A 17858-nucleotide genomic window follows, 5' to 3' on the forward strand; every position below is an offset into this window, starting at 1 on the left:
CTAACACAAACGAAGGTGGATAATTTCCCAAATTAGTTCTTCTTAAACCACCATTTTTTTTAAATTAGCAAGAGCAAAACCTAATGAGTGCAGCCTCTGAACTTCAAGCATCAACCGATTAGATTCTCAAGAAGGAACAGGTCGACATGCAGCAGCAGTGTATTTCCCTAAATCCAGTGTTTGAGGTGTTCGTTCGTTCGTTCGTTCGTTCGTGCATGCGTGCGTGTGCGTGTGTGTATGTGCGTGTGCGTGTGCGTGTGCGTGTGCGTGCGTGTGTGTGTGTGTGTGTGTGTGTGTGTGTGTGTTTGTGTGTGTGTGTGTGTGTGTGTGTGTGTGTGTGTGTGTGTGTGTTATCATGCCACCAAGTGTACGGCGTAGCACACGTAAAAGAAAGTGCGCTGCTGAAATGCCTTGCATCGAAATTCGAGCTCGGACTTCAAATGTTTAAAGAAGCGTCACTGACTCGACGACGGTAAAACCTTAGAAGGCAGTGGCGTCATACTGATATTTCAATGTTGGTTTTTGTCTATAGTGGTGTTGCTACCATGTACCGTGTTTAAACCATCTTAGCAGTGTGAGTCCGTGAAGATGCTTGAAATTTCAAATTCATGACGTTAAGTGGAGCGAAGTTGAGCAGTAAGAGTTTTTTTTTCAATATCATCATCATCATCATCAGCCTGACTACGTGCACTGCAGGACAAAGGCCTCTCCCATGTTCCGCCAGTTAACCCGGTCCTGTGCTTGCTGCTGCCAATTTATACCCGCAAACTTCTTAATCTCATCTGCCCACCTAACCTTCTGTCTCCCCCTAACCCGCTTCCCTTCTCTGGGAATCCAGTCAGTTACCCTTAATGACCAGCGGTTATCCTGTCTACGCGCTACATGCCCTGCCCATGTCCATTTCTTCTTCTTGATTTCAGCTATGATATCCTTAATCCCCGTTTGTTCCCTAATCCACTCTGCTCTCTTCTTGTCTTTTAAGGTTACACCTACCATTTTTCTTTCCATTGCTCGCTGCGTCGTCCTCAATTTAAGCTGAACCCTCTTTGTAAGTCTCCAGGTTTCTGCTCCGTAACTAAGTACCGGCAAGATACAGCTGTTATATACCTTCCTCTTGAGGGATAGTGGCAATCTACTTGTCATAATTTGAGAGTGCTTGCCGAATGTGCTCCACCCCATTGTTATTCTTCTAGTTACTTCAATCTCGTGGTTCGGCTCTGCGGTTATAACCTGCCCTAAGTAGACATAGTCTTTTACAACTTCAAGTGCACTATTACCTATCTCGAAGCGCTGCTCCTTGCCGAGGTTGTTGTACATTACTTTCGTTTTCTGCAGAATAATTTTAAGACCCACCTTTCTACTCTCCTTGTCTAACCCTGTAATCATGAGTTGCAATTCGTCCCCCGAGTTACTCAGCAATGCAATGTCATCGGCGAAGCGCAGGTTACTAAGGTATTTTTTTTATGGCCCTTAATCCTCAGGAGCTGCTTGGCATATACATATACCCACATAGCTTGGTATAAACCGTCCCTTTATTTTTAGTGGACCGAAGCTGAGCTGTGGGGCGTGGCAACTTTCTACGGCACATACCAGCTAGGAGATGTGTTACGCTCCGCAGGGATTCACCATGACCCAAAAGTAGCTCAATTAGTGAAAATAACGAGCTGCCAATGGAAAGACAACAATGAGAAGATGGAAGCTTGTGATTCGTAATCAGGCGGTAGTGCTAGCCGACAAGTTGACCTATCTTTTTCATGTGTATTTATTTATTTATTTGTTTATTTATTTGAAAAAGTCAAGTCCAGTTGCCAACACGTTGGCTGCAGCACCTGCAGCCTCTGGTTTCAAATTTGTTAAGAACTTTCAGTGGTTATGACAAAATCAGCAGTGTGCTGCACAGAACTTCACTTTTAATTTCCCACGGAAGAAAAATGTTACCTTTATTAAGGAGGTTTCTTCTGCGTGTGGCTACGCCTGAATAAATGCATATTGCGTGCTCCCAGTAATAGCCATGTGTTAAAACTAAAGAAAAATAATGAAGCAAAGCGCAAAGCTATACAGAGTCACAACAGTTGAAAATGTTTTTCAATACTTCTTGCTTCGTTTGTATACATATTGGATTTACAGCTTCTACACTTGTATATAGCTGCAAAGTACGTGCATTATAAAATCAGAATCCAGCCATTGAGGAATAAATCAAAGGTGAGCTTGAGAAGAGTGCGTACAAAGCAAATTAGCTCGGGAGCAAAGTTATTTCCACCCCCTTTCGCCCTAGTTCAAACTAAAGAGAGCAAAATTTATTCTTTGCCGCGTGCCTCATGTAAATCAGTTTTGGCCACGCATAGAGCCCTCTCAGAGCTTTCATCGAAGATACCGCCTTTGCATAATCGTTCTCGCACGTGAATTTCGTTTTGCCGCCCAAACTTCGTGAGTAAGCAAAGGTAATCACAGATACTGATCTTGAAAACATTATTTATTACGGAAATAATTGCCAGTGTTGAACGCATCACTGAGCAGGAGCTCCGTCCTCGCGACACGCGCCATTTGGAAAATCACAGGTGCTATATCATAAACGCGCTTGTATTTGGGAGCTAGTATGATGGGACGAACGCAGCATTAAAAAAAAACGTCTTCGTACATCGAATTTTCTTTTCATTAGTTTTTCTCACATTTATACTTATTAGGAAGCTGTATCTACTTACCGGCGAATGTTTTCCGTGCCATTGTTCGTGTTGCTTTAGAAAAGGCCGTTAGCGTTTACGAGCGCCAGGAGGAGACAAAAAGAAGGGGGGGGGGGGGCATAAATATACGAAGCAGAGAAAACTGCGTTAGAACGCTGCTTTTGCTATAAAATAGACTTGCGACTTTTTGTTTACACTTCAAAAGAAACTGTCCAGCTGAAATTTGGTAATGATGATAAAAGCGCGAAGTATAAAAAAACTGAATGAGACTGTGGGTTCATATTACAAGCATGTTATCGGACTATATATTTGTTCCTAAGATACTTTCATATAAGCGAAGTCGTAGTCGGCAACGGCAAACATATCGCATACAATTGAAAATGGCTTTGCGTGTCCACTGTACACCTATTGGACATGTCTTGTTTGTTGTCTTTAGCGCTCTTATGCGAGTTGAATTTAATTTACAACTATCTTCAAGACTGAAGTATGTGCAAATTTTTAATTTGAGGCGAATGATCGTACATTCGCTCTTCCCTGACGGTAAGTTTTTTTTTTTTTGACGTTCACTGTAACTGATTTCTGTGTATGGTGTAATTACTGAACTACAGTGAAATGCTACACCTAATTTATCCCGTGCGTTCATCAGAATCATTGTCCGTTGGCTTCATTAGGGTGTTGACGAACAAAGAAGCGAAATGATTCCCCTTTTTTGTTGATTTCATTACGGCAAAAGCCTCAGGGTGCCTGATGAAACAATAAGTGATCGCCGTGTCTGATGACGTCACCCTGTGAAGTCATCATGACCTCGCAGGAGAACATTAGTGACATCCTCGTGATATTACCATAACGTCGCACCACGTAACGTCACATAGTGACATCGCCATAGAGCTCTCTAAATTAATCTAGGAGTAACTCTGGTGCTGCGATCGTTCAGCCACTGTGGGTATTATGGGAAGTACACGAGTTTGCCTAGTCTCCGTACTTGCTGCTTCCAACACACTTCTGGCTTTGTTTATTTATTGCTTTCTTTTGGTTCTGTTTCGAATAAAATAACAGACCTTTGTGAACCAGAGCTATTGCAGTATCGCGATACATGCGCATCGCGTTAATATTTCAGAAGTGTATTCCAGTATACGTGTTTCTGTATGGAGACACATTTGAAAAATGTATTTGGATCTCAGTAGTGAAATCTTTATGCGATGCGTCGATTGTATTGCGATAACATGCGAGGCACAAGTATCTCGTTACATTTTTATTTTGCGAGAAATGAATCTGAGTGCATTTTGACTGCTTACAAGGGGACAGACAGAAAAGAAACTTTAACAAAGGAGAGAATCGTGTGTGTGTGTGTGTGTGTGTGTGTGTGTGTGTGCGTGTGCGTGTGCGTGTGTGTGTGTGTGTGTGTGTGTGTGTGTGTGTGTGTGTGTGTGTGTGTGTGTGTGTGTGTGTGTGTGTGTGTGTGTGTGTGTCAATAAAAACAAAGGTGTGCCACTGGTCCATGACATAGAATTGACCACGATGGTTTCCCCTCAAGCACATACTGCCCCATGTGGTCACGCGCGACGCCACTGACAGAAGTTGCTATTGCTCAAAGCCAGCGTAGAACGCCTAATTTTGTTGGGTGGCCAACCATTCGTTCATGACAAGTCATTAAATTGGCCGTGAATCCGTTTGTTAAATGCAATTGATACCTGTAATTACGTAATTATTCGCCGTAATGTACTTTGCAAGACCCCTCCCCCCATTTGTAATGTCTTAACACCGCTGAGTGTACTATAATGAACAAAAATAAAGGGCAAGGTTCAATGCTCTGAAACTTTCTTTACAACGTTATGTTGCACTAATTCATGTCTTTCAGGCTTATCAGCACGCCCGAAAAAGTATTCCTGCATTTGTATTGCTGGATCTGTAGTCGGGAATACTTTTTGCGAATTTTCGCCACAGTATCTCCGAAATATCTAGTTATGTCAACGGGAAATTTATTTCAGTACACGAAATTCAGGATTCCAACTGATGTATTTCGGTATCTGCATTCCGGATTAGCTTTTCAAGTATCTCTTCCCAGCCCTGTGGTGAACTTTGCGAGACAATTTTAATTCGTGAGCCTAAAGGTCCGAACACAGAAGCCTAGCAGGTAAACCTTTGCTTAACTTCGTTTTCCGGTAAAGCGGATTCAGGGCACACGGAGCCAAACGGAGCCGAAAGAACAAAAATTAGACAAATCCATCAACTACCCATCAAACCTATGCTGGTTAAAGCACCATTAGTTCAAGCTAAAATAGAAACTAGTGCCCGAGTTTTCTCTTTAGTGTATTCATAGGAAACTCACTAGCCAGGACCAACGTTCAGAATTTGTTTATTCCCACAAGCATTCGGATTTAATACGCCAAAATATCTTTCGCCTGGCACAACTCAGAGTGTTGCCACATTATCTCAAAAGTGAGTCTCTGGCTTTCATTGCTTTCTCTGCCTTCATTTCTGAAGTTCGACTAGTTGCTTTCATTAAAAAAAATTTAAAAGCACTGCAGCTTGAAGTGAAAAACCTACACATATATATATGATCAAATTCATATTGATCAAATATTCAGATATATATACATATATGTAGAGGTGCACAATGCAGGTATTGGAAGCGATAGCTCAACATCAAACCAATCAGACGTTACCTACACCATAAAACAAGAAGTAAGCGAGAAAAGAGCATGAAGAAAACACCCGGTAGCTCTTCAAGTCCTGCACGCTTCTGCTGTAACAATTTTCTAGGGATATATGTCTAGTTATCTGTTATCTCAAGTGCACATGTTTCAGACTGCGTGTTATCACAGATGCGTAGGAGGTATTTGAAGCGTCAGTTCGACCTCAAGCAGAGACATAGGCAGAAATATTGTTTTTTCTGGAGGGAGGGGGGCATTACTTTGATCTGGAGGAAGGGTCGGATAGGCATACGTAGTCGTATGTCCTTTCATACTCGGTATGTCATGGTAAAAAAAAGAAAAAGAAAGAAAACAAAATACTCGAGAGTTTGGTGCTACACCTTGGCTATACCAATGGGCTCCAGGGTCAGTTCTGAGCACCATGCTGATATTTGAATGCATAGCGTCTCAAGAGACAGCTCATCAAAACGCAAACTGTCACGAACGGCGTCGTCTATTATCACCTGTCTTACGTGTACGATGGCACCATATACTACCGCGTGATTGTATAGAGCTGTATCAGGCTGAAGTGTCTTCGGGATTGGCCCACAAAAAGAGAAAGGAAAATTACGATTAGCTTGCAAAAAGAGCTATACACGCTTGAAAAAGAAAAGAATAGAAAACGTGCTTTCTTGGGCAAGAAAAAGGAAAAAAAAAGAACAAGCACTTGCAAAACGCGCAATCCTAAGCCACTCAGCGACTCACTCTATCACTTGACATGGATTGCCTCGCGTCTTCGCTTACTCTCTGTCGCTCTTTTCGCGATGGGCCCTCTTGTTACTTCGAAGCTATTCCCACCAGACAGCGCTGTCTAAAAGGTTAACCATAACGTTAGCTTGAACGCCGATAGCTGAAGTCAGAAAGACAACAGGAAGAAGACGCGAGTAGATTCACGAGAAAAACTCATTTTGTTCAGGCGCTGCCGGGTAACGAGGTATTAAGCCCGGTGCAACAAGGTGTTACGGGGCGTTTGTATTCCACGAAATATAGTACACTGTAGAGGTTCCGAATAACACGTCATGGGCAAGGCATTATCATCCATACATGTTCGTGTTGATACTTAATTATTTGGTAAATAAAATGATAAAATAAGAGGCTAAAAATGGAGGCAACAGACGCAGGTGTGACGTAAGCAAGACAAGCAAATCAGAACGGATTACTAGTTAGAATTACGTGCTTGGTTTTTTGGCAAGCTTCCTGTACTCATCATCTGTCGTTGTATATTTTTGTTTTCGCTGTGTTCGCTGTGTTCACTGTGTCGTTAATTAGGTGACTAGAATGTTATTGCGTAGATACGCACAGCTGTGCTCCCCCCCCCCCCCCTCTTGAGCAAGGTTATAGTTTTAAACATAACAAAAAAGAGGGTGAGGTCACGTTAATTGCTGAGAAATGGTCATGGCCTTCTTTTATAACGTCATCATCAGGCTGACTACGTCCACCACAGGGATAAGGCCTTTCCTATGTTCCGCCAGTCAACTCAGACTTTCGTTTCTCATAATTATATGCAGGTTTTGGAATGTTAAACCTCACATATCAATCGACCCAGTTTTGTCCTTGCTGCTGCCACTTCAAACCCGCAAACTTCCTAATCTGATCTGCCTACCTAACTTCCTGTCTCGCCCCAAATCGCTTGTCCTTTCTGAGAATCCAGTTACTTACATTTAATGACCAGTGGTTATCCTGTCTACGCGCTACATGCCCGACCCATGTCCATTTGTTCTTGTTGATTTCAATTTTGATATAATTAGCCCCGGTTTGTTCCCTGATCCACTCAGCTGTCTTGTTGTCTCTTAAGGGTACACCTTCCATTTTTTTTTCCATCGCTCGCTGCGTTGTACTCAATTTAAGGTGGACCCTCTTCGTAAGCTTCCAGGTTGTTGCTCCGTAGGTAAGTGCCGCTAAGATGCAGCTGTTACATACCTTCATCTTGAGGAATAGTGGCAATCTACCTGTCATGATTTCAGAATGCTTGCAAAATGTGCTTCACCCCATCCTTACTTTTCTAGTTACTTCAATCTCGTGTTTCGACTCCACAGTTATTACCTGTCCTAAGCAGACGTACTCTTTTACCACTTGGCCCCGCCACGGTGGTGTACTGGCTAAGGTACTAAGCTACTGACGCGCAGGTCGCGGGATCAAATTCCGGCTGTGGCGGCTGCATTTCCGATGGAGGCGGAAATGTTGTAGGCCCGTGTGCTCAGATTTGGGTGCACGTTAAAGAACCCTAGGTGGTCGAAATTTTCGGAGCCCTCTACTACGGCGTCTCTCATAATCATATGGTGGTTTTCAAATCAATCAATCTTTTACCACTTGAAGTGCACTGCTACCTATCTCGAAGCGCTGTTCTTTTCCAAGGTTTGTACATTACTTTTGTTTTCTGCAGATTAATTTTAAGGTCTGCCTTTCTGCTCTCCTTGTCTAATTCAACAATTATGAATGGCAATTCATCCCCTGAGTTACTCAGCAATGAAATATCATCGGCGAAGAGCGGGTTACTAAGGTACGCTCCAGTGACTTTTATCCCTAACATAGTTGTTCCAATAACAACTACCCACGAGGTATTATAGAAGTTTAAACAGTCTTGCTCCACTTTTTTATTCTACCGCTGTACCACGCTTTCTCCTTCGTTTGACGGAGTATAGGTAAATCTGTTTATTTAAAATTACGTCAAGTAAAATGACCCCGATTAATGGTCAGATATAACTCAGATATGAAGATATCTTTATGTCTGAGTTATGACAGGATAATATAGTTCGCTCGTAGTAGAGCAATCGCCGCCTCTTCGGCCGCCTCTGTGTGTTCCGTGCACACCGTGGGGCTCGCGAGGCATTATCCTGTGCGAACCACAACGGCGATAACGTGAGCACGCCTTCCCTCTGGGTATCGCACGGCGTCCACGTACACTGGGTTAATCCCCTCTTCCCCCCACCTCACCCGGTAAAACTGCTGGACTTTAAATAAAGTCTATTCATTCATTCGTAGTAGAGCTCAGAGCACTTCTAACGATAATTACTATTATGGCTGGTTCGGCCAGCATAACGTCACACAAACATGGTGACAAAAAATGGGGGAGGGAGCACGAAAACTCCGTGCACTGACCTCTCATTTATGTCATTGATAGATTACGTCTGGCGTTAGACTAATCAGCCACGTGGTGTTTTGCCTCTGTGAGCGTCGCTGCCACTCGCCATTGGCTTCTCGTAATTGATGCGATTGCGCTGCGACGTTTATTGCGAGAAATCGCGAAAGGGGTGTGCCGCGTCTACCGTGTATATATGCGGGCACAGCAATATATCGAGGAATTGCTTCAGCAAGAATTGCTTGATTACGCAATACTTGAAGCAAAAAAAAAATTGTCGTTGTCTCCATTTTAGAATAGATGTACAAACTCATACGGCTTTCCTCGCTGTCAGGTGGACATTGATTTTTCTCTATGGCTCTGACGATCCTCCACAGAACTTACTTGTGACAATGCAGAAGAGTTTAAGAAAATACTCCATTTCATTTCTGTTTTGCGGGTGATCATTCGAAAGTAAGATACGCTGAATTCTTCAACGCCCCTGGCCACCCACATAAAGGCTGCCCTGAGAAACAAATACTTACATACACACACGACCATATGAACATTACAACTGAGATCAAGCAAGTCAGGCATCCACGAGCAAGAGTCTCATTACCTAAATACCTGACAAACTAGGCCAAAAATATGTCGGTGAACCAAAGAACTAATCTTGGCATCCGGATTCGATCGCATGAGCCACTCTCCTATAGGTCGCGCGTGGGCCATGCGATCGTGCCGGGAACGAGTGAATGGCCGCGAAAAAAGAGAACGCAAAAATGAGTGAGATAGAACAAACAGGAACGGCGGTGGCTCACCAGGCCTTGACGAGGCGACCAGTATCTTGAGCAGCCTGGAAGGTGGCTCGGGAACGCTGGTGAGGTTTCCCTGCAGCACGGCCTGCAGGATGTGGTCCTGGTAGAGACTGGCTCCGCCACTGCACGCCATGCTCGCACGGGGGGCTCGCTGACTCCGATCACAGGCGAGCGCCCATCACAGCCCCTGCGAAAGCATTATTGCGTCATAGCTATACCTACACCCTTTCACTATTAGCAAGAAGTATTGGCTTAAAGAGATTGTACGAAGAAAAACTACATGACTAAAATTTTCGGGGTCTGAAAGTATTAATCTTTGAGACAGAGTCGAATACGAATGAATAAGTTGCAGACACGGATACCAAGTATTGAAATATTTTGAACATTTATTTATAATTTTAAGCAACTATTCTTACCATACATATATAAACTTCATTTCCCAGTGTGTTTGGAGTGTCAGCAGGCTTCCGGAATTAGACAAAACCTTTCCAAAAGTTGCCTATTCATAGAGGTCATGAACCACCTCTCGTGCTTGGGAAAAAAACACACGCTACAGATAGCAGATTCTGCTACGAACGCCTAAGCCAAAACTATGCAGCTGTAAACGGCAAGGGGAGTTGAAAAGCGGAACGAGATATTATTTTGTCAGGTGCCCTCTTTTCAGGCAGAGTGCTGTGCTCGCTCCCTTCAAAGCTGCTGACACCTGCTGTTTGACGTCGGAAAGCATATAACTGCCAGCGGCAAACAGATGATATGAATCAAGAGTGATGTTTTGATCAGATGCGCATTTTGCCACAGGTTTCTGCCACGTGCAGTTGCCGCGCTTCATAGTCTGCTTACAATACAGAGTGAGCCACCCTCACGCTCAGGAATAGTATTGGCAGATAGCGATCGCGTTTCATCACGCGCGCTCACATAACTTCTGATCCCCTCCCCATCTTCCTGTGTATAGCTTTTCCTTCCTTGAGTAGCTTCAAGCTTACTCGTCGGTACGAGCGAAGAGATAAGGAGGAGCCTAAGGCGCTCAAAAATTCCGTAGTACTACACTTGTTCTTGACTGATACAAGACATTTTCGCGGCAATATATTCGTGAGGCAATGAAGCACGATAGTGAGGTCATGCGATGAATGCTCGGAAAGGTGGGAAAGTGGTTCTTGACCGCTTTACTAAATGTGAAAATTGACCACTCGTGAGAAATAAGCACCTTACTTCGCTTACTCACGACTAATTAGTGCAAGCCAGTGATTGTGGATAGTAATTAAAACGCGAGAGCATGTGTAGCGTTTTGCAAACTCAAATGTAGCAAGGCAGAACAACAAGCCGATACAAGGCACGTATGGCCACCACCCAGCACCTCTCGTGCCGATATCTGCCTTCTCGTGTACATGTGCCGTTTGGTGCTACTTGAAAGCCTTTGAAAGGATTCACCAGCACGCCCACACTGCAACTATCTTGAAATGTGGACTCAGCCCGAACAAAGACAAGCTTGCCTCTTTCGATGCAGTAAGTTTGAACAAGCGGTGGACAGCAGTGCGCAATGTCTTTTATGTGGCGAACCTCAACGATGACATTCTGAGACCAGGGCTGATAGTTGCAGAGTTGCTGTCCGGATTCGGTCAAATCATCTTCGTATTTACGTACGCAAGAAAAAACCGTCAGTGAAAAAAAAATATTTTAACATACAAAGTATTTATCAGGAAGACTTATCACTGCAGACAGAACGAAAGCAATTTTCTTTCAAGTGCGCAGCACTTTATAAGGGCTCGGGTTCTCGCATGTTCTCTTCACTTGGCATAACGCAGGCAAAACCGCGGATAAAAATTGAAAAAAAAAAGAGGAAGCAAGCGAGAAATAGAAACAAATATAAGAAGAAAAATAAAATAAGAAAAATGTTGAAATAAACAAAAGGAAAGAAATACAGCAAGAAACGAATAATACAAAACGAAAGAAGTATATAAGGAAAGAACGAGAAACAAAGAATCCTGCCAAGCACCGCACTGCCTTCGTGTTTGGCCCACCTATAGGGTGAAGCTGGCCGAATTTTTCTCAACTCTGCACATGTGGTGCTCAACGAGACGCATTTTGCTCGCCTTATTTCTTTCTTTATTGCTCATCCTCACTGCTACATGCGAGTTGCGATGAAACCTAACGTTTTGTTCACTTGAGCGGAATAGAACAGAAGGCTATGTTCCAAAGCAAACATTCATCTAATAAAAAAGCGAGAAAAAATAAAATAAAAATAACATATCACGTGCTTTCCACTCAGAGATTCGGAGTGGTTTGTAGTGGCCCCCGCATGGGAAAAATTTATCACTAATGTTCCGTCTTGAACGGATTCACCTTGTTTCGCCAATCGTCTCGGAAAAATACGCCCACGGCAGGGTGCTGTCTATGTTAAGGCGTAATCTCGGCGACGATTCAAGCGGAATTTCTTTTTGGTGGACTGCGTCACCCTACTTTCTTCTGCACGCTGCGCGGGACAAATTTAATTGGGGCGCTGCAGTAAACTTTGTGTATTTTCTTTTTCTATTCATTGATGTATTTGAACTTGCGAAATCCTATGTTTGATTCGGAAGCTCGCTGGACAATTCAGCCAGATCCTCGAAAAAACCAGTGCAGAGAGAACGCGAGTGGGAAGAGAAAAAGCCCTAGGTGGTGAGAGAAAACCATGAGCTGGAATTCAGCACAAGGCGCAGGTGTGTGGCCGTAAGTGTTGATTGGCTCTGCAGGATGATGAACCTGGCATATGCACATCAGTTACTGTCTCACGCAAAATATGTTGTTTTTTTCCTTTAGGATGTGGCGAGCCACCAAACCCACGAGAGCAAGGCAGCGTTTTCTGGTCATGCTGAAAAAGTGTTCGAGAGCCCCTTTAATGGCAGAGATATTTGAAGAGGGCTTTCATTATTCAAAATTTCGCACGAAGGCATAAACTTATACCTGTGCAACAAGTTCGTTCCGCAGCGATATATATATTTTTTTCACTTATACGTGAAACTCATTGTTGCCTGTCATATTCAGGGAAACGGTTTTTCAGGAAAATTCAGCTTCCTTTGAATACTGAACTTTGCTCTGCATGGCTCCTGAGTCAATCATAGCCCAATGTAGTTGTAACTTTATTAATAAAAGGGATCGTTGGGGTTTAACCACCGAAACCACTATATGAATATGAGAGACGTCGCAGCAGAGTGCTCCAGAAATTTCGACCCCCTGCGATTTTTAACCTAAAGCTAGGGACATGGGCCTCAAGTGTTTTCACCTTAATCGGAAATGCAGCTGCCGTGGCAGGGATTTGATTCCGCGACCTGCGGGTCAGCAGCCGAGTGCCTTAGCCACTTTACGACCACTCATTCATGTCATTGCAACTGTCCTTTTCCGTATAGATTCCAATGAAATTGCGTACTACGCTTTTTTGTTCTATAATCCTACGTTTAGAATGCTGATATATGTATATGTATCTGTGTTATATCATTTGTCTCGTTAAACCCCACATATCAATCAATTATATCATTTGTCTGATCCTTTCTTCAGATTAAAAAGACAAGAATGAGGTATGAAAGTCATGTGTTAGAAATTAAATTTTAAAATGCGACATCGGACCACGCACGTGAGGTTGCAACATGCTCCTACATTCTTCGTATGGTGAGTAAGCTAATCGGTTGAACTAAGTAATTTAGGCGAATACACCTTGACTATTACATATACTATGTTATGTTTTTTTGTCTCAAAAACTTTCATCGCACATCCATGGGATAGAAAAAAACAGGCAAGAACTGTAGATGGATAGAGACACATTTTGACGGGACACACCGGGAAGCTTCACCCACGACAGAATAGGTTGTGGGTGAATCCGAAGGACTCAATGAAGACATCCTTCCCTTCTCACGATATCGCAAACAAACCACCGACTCGCCATTCCCAGTCGCATTGTATACAAGCCGGTGCACAATTGCAATAGCACCGAGGCTGCCAAACGACTTCAATCTCTTCGAGCCACTTTCTCACCATAGGCCATTCATCATTAGCATACATCGCTAGTTTGCTAATGGCATTAGAAATGTATTTGTTTTCCTCATCCATTTTCACTGCAGCGCTCAATTGGCGCTGAATCAGCCCTCTTATCAAACAAGCGCCAAGTTCAAACAACGGAAGCCCGCGCAGCCGCATAATAAATGAGGCCATCTTTGCAACTCTGTTTAACTACGTCGCATGATGAAAAGTCATTGGTCGCCAAAAATATCACTGGTCCTGTTCACGTACACAGCACCATTGCGTATTGACTCAATTTCTATTATTTTGCATATATTGCGCGCCTGAATGAAGGCGCTACAAAAGTTGCGTGACTGACGTCGCATTTCGCATCCAAAGAGTATACAGATATATATGTATGAACTAAGCAGAAATACACACATAATTTTGTTGATGGCTCTTCATTATGAATAGATGGTGACACTCAATGCGTACGCCTTCTACTGGTTACCTTTTTTTGTTGGCGTGTGTAGAGAACCAGCCGAACAGGGTGCTCAAGCAACGTCGTATATATTTGTGGTATTTTCCTATGGTGCTGCATTATGCAGATGGATTCTTTTAGAGTCGCCAAAGCGCATGGCACAGTGAAGTTAATTAGATTGCACTTCAATCGAAATGAAGCGCGGTAATCGCACGGCACGTATAAAGTTTCTTTTTTCTTGACCAAACACGTAAATATACGGAAGGTTTCCAATCCACTCAGTGCTTCGTCACAGTGTAGTCGTGCTGCCACATGTTTCAGGCGTCGAACAGAAGTGTATTACTCACGTTCATATAATTTTATGGACATCCGCGCCGCAAGAGATCATTTGTATCAGCCATGAATGAAGTGATACTCTTGAGGCCGTGACACACAGGTGCTTAAAATCATTTGAACTATAAGGGGCGTCTGCAGGTAAGGTGCTCCCATGGCGTGACACATAAGAAAAAAGTATTTTCTTGCGAAGATTCTTTGCATAAAGAATAAATTCCTCGCATCTCGTGTACAGCCCATCAGCAATAGAAAAGTCTTTGAAATACGTAACTGGGCGAACATTTTATTGCCTGAAATTGTTTTTTGTAGTCTTTAGAAGCCCAATTTGTATCACAGTGAGCTGCCATGGCCGCCATACATTAGAACGCATGCAACAGGCCGCGTCGCCGATGTTTCCCCAATCGCATGTCAGTAGTCACTGCAAACAGTTTCGCTCTCACTTTCACAACCAAAAACCAGCAGCAATCTTTTTTTACTACATATTAACACATAGAATAGTAAATTTTCATGATATACGCGGAGTCAGAACACATTTCTATACGTGTGATATAAGGAATGAAATTTGAAGGCCTCAGTGTGGTCCTTAGCGTAACAGACGACTACATGTTCAGCGTTTTCAATGACTTTCGCACAGTACCAGTGCATTTCACGATGTTTGTGACACGGTATTTTTGAATGCGAAACTTTTCTTAGCAAACTTCGGACACTTTGAGCGTACATCTATCTATCTATCTATCTATCTATCTATCTATCTATCTATCTATCTATCTATCTATCTATCTATCTATCTATCTATCTATCTATCTATCTATCTATCTATCTATCTATCTATCTATCTATCTATCTATCTATCTATCTATCTATCTATCTATCTATCTATCTATCTATCTATCTGTCTGTCTGTCTGTCTGTCTGTCTGTCTGTCTGTCTGTCTGTCTGTCTGTTTATCTATCTATCTATCTATCTATCTATCTATCTATCTATCTATCTATCTATCTATCTATCTATCTATCTATCTATCTATCTATCTATCTATCTATCCGCCCACTTCTGGGTGCTGTCGTGATCCCCACTTAACTTGGGGTTCACCTAAATCAGTATGGAATGGTAAAATGGTTTGATGAATATGATGCACTGGTCTACACATGGTAAATGTCCCAATCCCGTCGCGTACGTCATCGAACACTTACCGCCACACAAAAGCACACCAGTGGCACATACCCGCGGGTGGGTATGTGCCACTGGTACGCACGTATGGGCCACAGGTGATTGACACTTCATATTCACCCTGGAATCGCGAGACCAGACATGAGTAATTTTACCGCGTGAGTGTTAAGAAACAGCTGACACCACGGGCGTTCACCAGACGAATGCAACAAAAAAATGTCAGTGTCCCAGCAGGAATGGAACCCTAGCCTTCTGCGTGGCAACCACGTATTCTACCCAGAGCCACGCCAGGTCTCGAAACTGCTTTTCAAATAGACCACCGTAATGTTCGTGAAGCGTCAATTGGGTGTGCAGTGATGGCTCTACAATTTTATAAACATTAGATATGTACTCCTACGATACAACCGTCACATCGGGTTAAGATGAATTGTAGTTAAGTGCAATGCGCAGAAGGTGATTGAAATTTTATATAAACCAAGGAATGGCACGAACAGACATATATAATTTTAATTCGCGAGTGTTAAGAAAAATCAATGCATCTCCACGAAGTCAATGACGACGAGCGGGCGAACCTACAGGTCCTAAGGTCCATGTAGTCTATGTTGAAGTGGCCGACAAATTTAAAAGACGGACAGGTGGGTGAGTGCACGGATAGACGGACGGATGAACGCATGGATGGACGGATGGACATACGAACGAAGTGGGTGATGATGTGTTGTGCTGCCGTAGAGTTGATTATATATACACATAATCTCCGTTGTTTACGCATATATATTTTCGTTTTTTGTTGCGAAGGTGTTCAGTTCTGGTTAGGGTTTTGTCGGGTGTGATCGACGCCAACTAGGTCAGCTCTAAAAAGCTTCAACCCCAACAGCTAGCATGGGCAGTGTGAACGCAACAACTGCATAGAATAAATATCAAAGTCCCAGCAGGAATGGAACCCGAACATTCTGCGTGGAAATCAAGTATTCTATCACACAGCCACGCAAGGTCTCGCAGCTGCTTTTCAAGTAGACCGTAATGTTCTTGCAACGTCAATTGTGGTTGCAGTGATGAATGTGCAGTCTTATAAACAATACCCAAGTACTTCTATATTACAGCCATCACGTCGGTTTATCGAGAATCGTAGTGAAGCTACATACAATGGAACTCATTTAGCTATAGCAGTGTCCAGGGCTACAATGCTCGCTAGAACAAGCGCTAAATATCACCTTATCGCTTCTGGTGGTGCTATTAGCCACGTTGCTGTCGGCATCGTTACGCAACAGTAAACATGCGACTGTTTAACATGTGTCTGTCAGTATGATATTTGTACATGTATTTAGCGTCATTTCGTTTTGTTTTCCTCAGTAAAAAATTACAACACAGTCACCTTCACTTCGCATGCTTCGCATCAAGTCAATTCCCAAGGTACGTGAGATCAGTCTAATTTTTTTCCGACGTTTATGACATTTTAAAACTGTGATGCTTATATCAATCGCGGATAACACTATTTTTTGCAGCGTTTTCTGTTCGACCAATGTCTCAGCAGACGTTCGACTAGTTCTGCGCCATTTTGCCCTCCCTTCTGAACAGTAATGTTTCAGGGGATTCGAAAAGATGCGACAATTGTTTTGCTTAACTGAAAATATTACCAAACTAAAAGAAATAAAAACTGATACGTGACCTTATATTTGAAGAGCATATACACTCCAGTGTGAATGAAATCCAAAAGCTGAAACTAAACCAATAGTTCGGCCTATGTAGTGTGCACATCAACGAAACGTATGAACAACTCACCATCGAAACAAAATTAGTGAGTTCATGAACACTAGTTTCGCCTTACTGAGGCGTGCCGTAGTCGCGGAATGCAGGACTCGCTCGCTAGATTTCGTGCTGACCGGTTGTGCACTCGGATCTCCGACGAAAGCGTAGCTCTGGCCGATTGGCTCGCCCTACGCCATCTTCTTACGCCGACAAGAGCTCTCGCCGAGTGGTGCCCCATCCTCGGACTCCTGCGACCATGTCCGTCTTTCCTATCTTCTCCTTACTTCCGCATGTCACTGCCCCTACGCCACGCTCTCTCCTTCCTCTCACTCTATGTGTTTACGTTTTAATCCTATCATGTTAATCCCCTCTCTATTACCATCCCTCATGAGCTATACTGTTGAGGTGTCCTCCCCCTGAGAGACAGTTACGGGGCTCACTTTTCTCTTCTTTTCAAATAAAAAACGTTCCCCCCCCCCCCCCCCGAAATGAAAAATATTTTTCACCAGCTAGTGTTCTTTAAAGCGGACTTCAGTTTGAAGGGACAGTAAAAAAAACGTTTCTTTACATAGTATTAAAAAATTACTCATTCGTAATTCAAAATTTACCACTCTCGCTGCAATGAGACGCTTTGTCAACCAGAAGACGCGCATCATCATGTAAGTGGCGACCCCACCTTGAAATACAGACAGGAAACATCATGATGTCATATATTTGGACGACATCTTCATGGTATTACGTTGTTCTAAAGAAAAGTAAAAAAAAGTAAGTACGTCTTGCTTTGAGGGGGCCATAGAACGAACATTTCAAGTTGCGACATCTTTTTTAAATTTATTTCACTATAATACCAACAATATGCTCGCTGGCGTCACGTGTTGTGATTTCTGTACAAAATTTAAAAATTAAATTTTTATT

The 17858-nt window shown here is 43.0% G+C and overlaps 1 long non-coding RNA gene across 1 annotated transcript in view; it reads right to left on the reverse strand.

Moving 5' to 3' along the window:
• Nucleotides 1-9259: 9259 nt before the first annotated feature.
• LOC142776283 (uncharacterized) overlaps nt 9260-17858 on the reverse strand; it is a 367738-nt gene continuing 359139 nt past the window's right edge. Inside the window, exon 3 of the long non-coding RNA XR_012887419.1 lies at nt 9260-9434. This is a non-coding gene — a long non-coding RNA (uncharacterized LOC142776283). The remainder of the gene's footprint in view (nt 9435-17858) is intronic.

The sequence above is a fragment of the Rhipicephalus microplus genome, chromosome X (genome assembly GCF_043290135.1).
Source record: "Rhipicephalus microplus isolate Deutch F79 chromosome X, USDA_Rmic, whole genome shotgun sequence".
Classification (NCBI taxonomy): domain Eukaryota; kingdom Metazoa; phylum Arthropoda; class Arachnida; order Ixodida; family Ixodidae; genus Rhipicephalus; species Rhipicephalus microplus.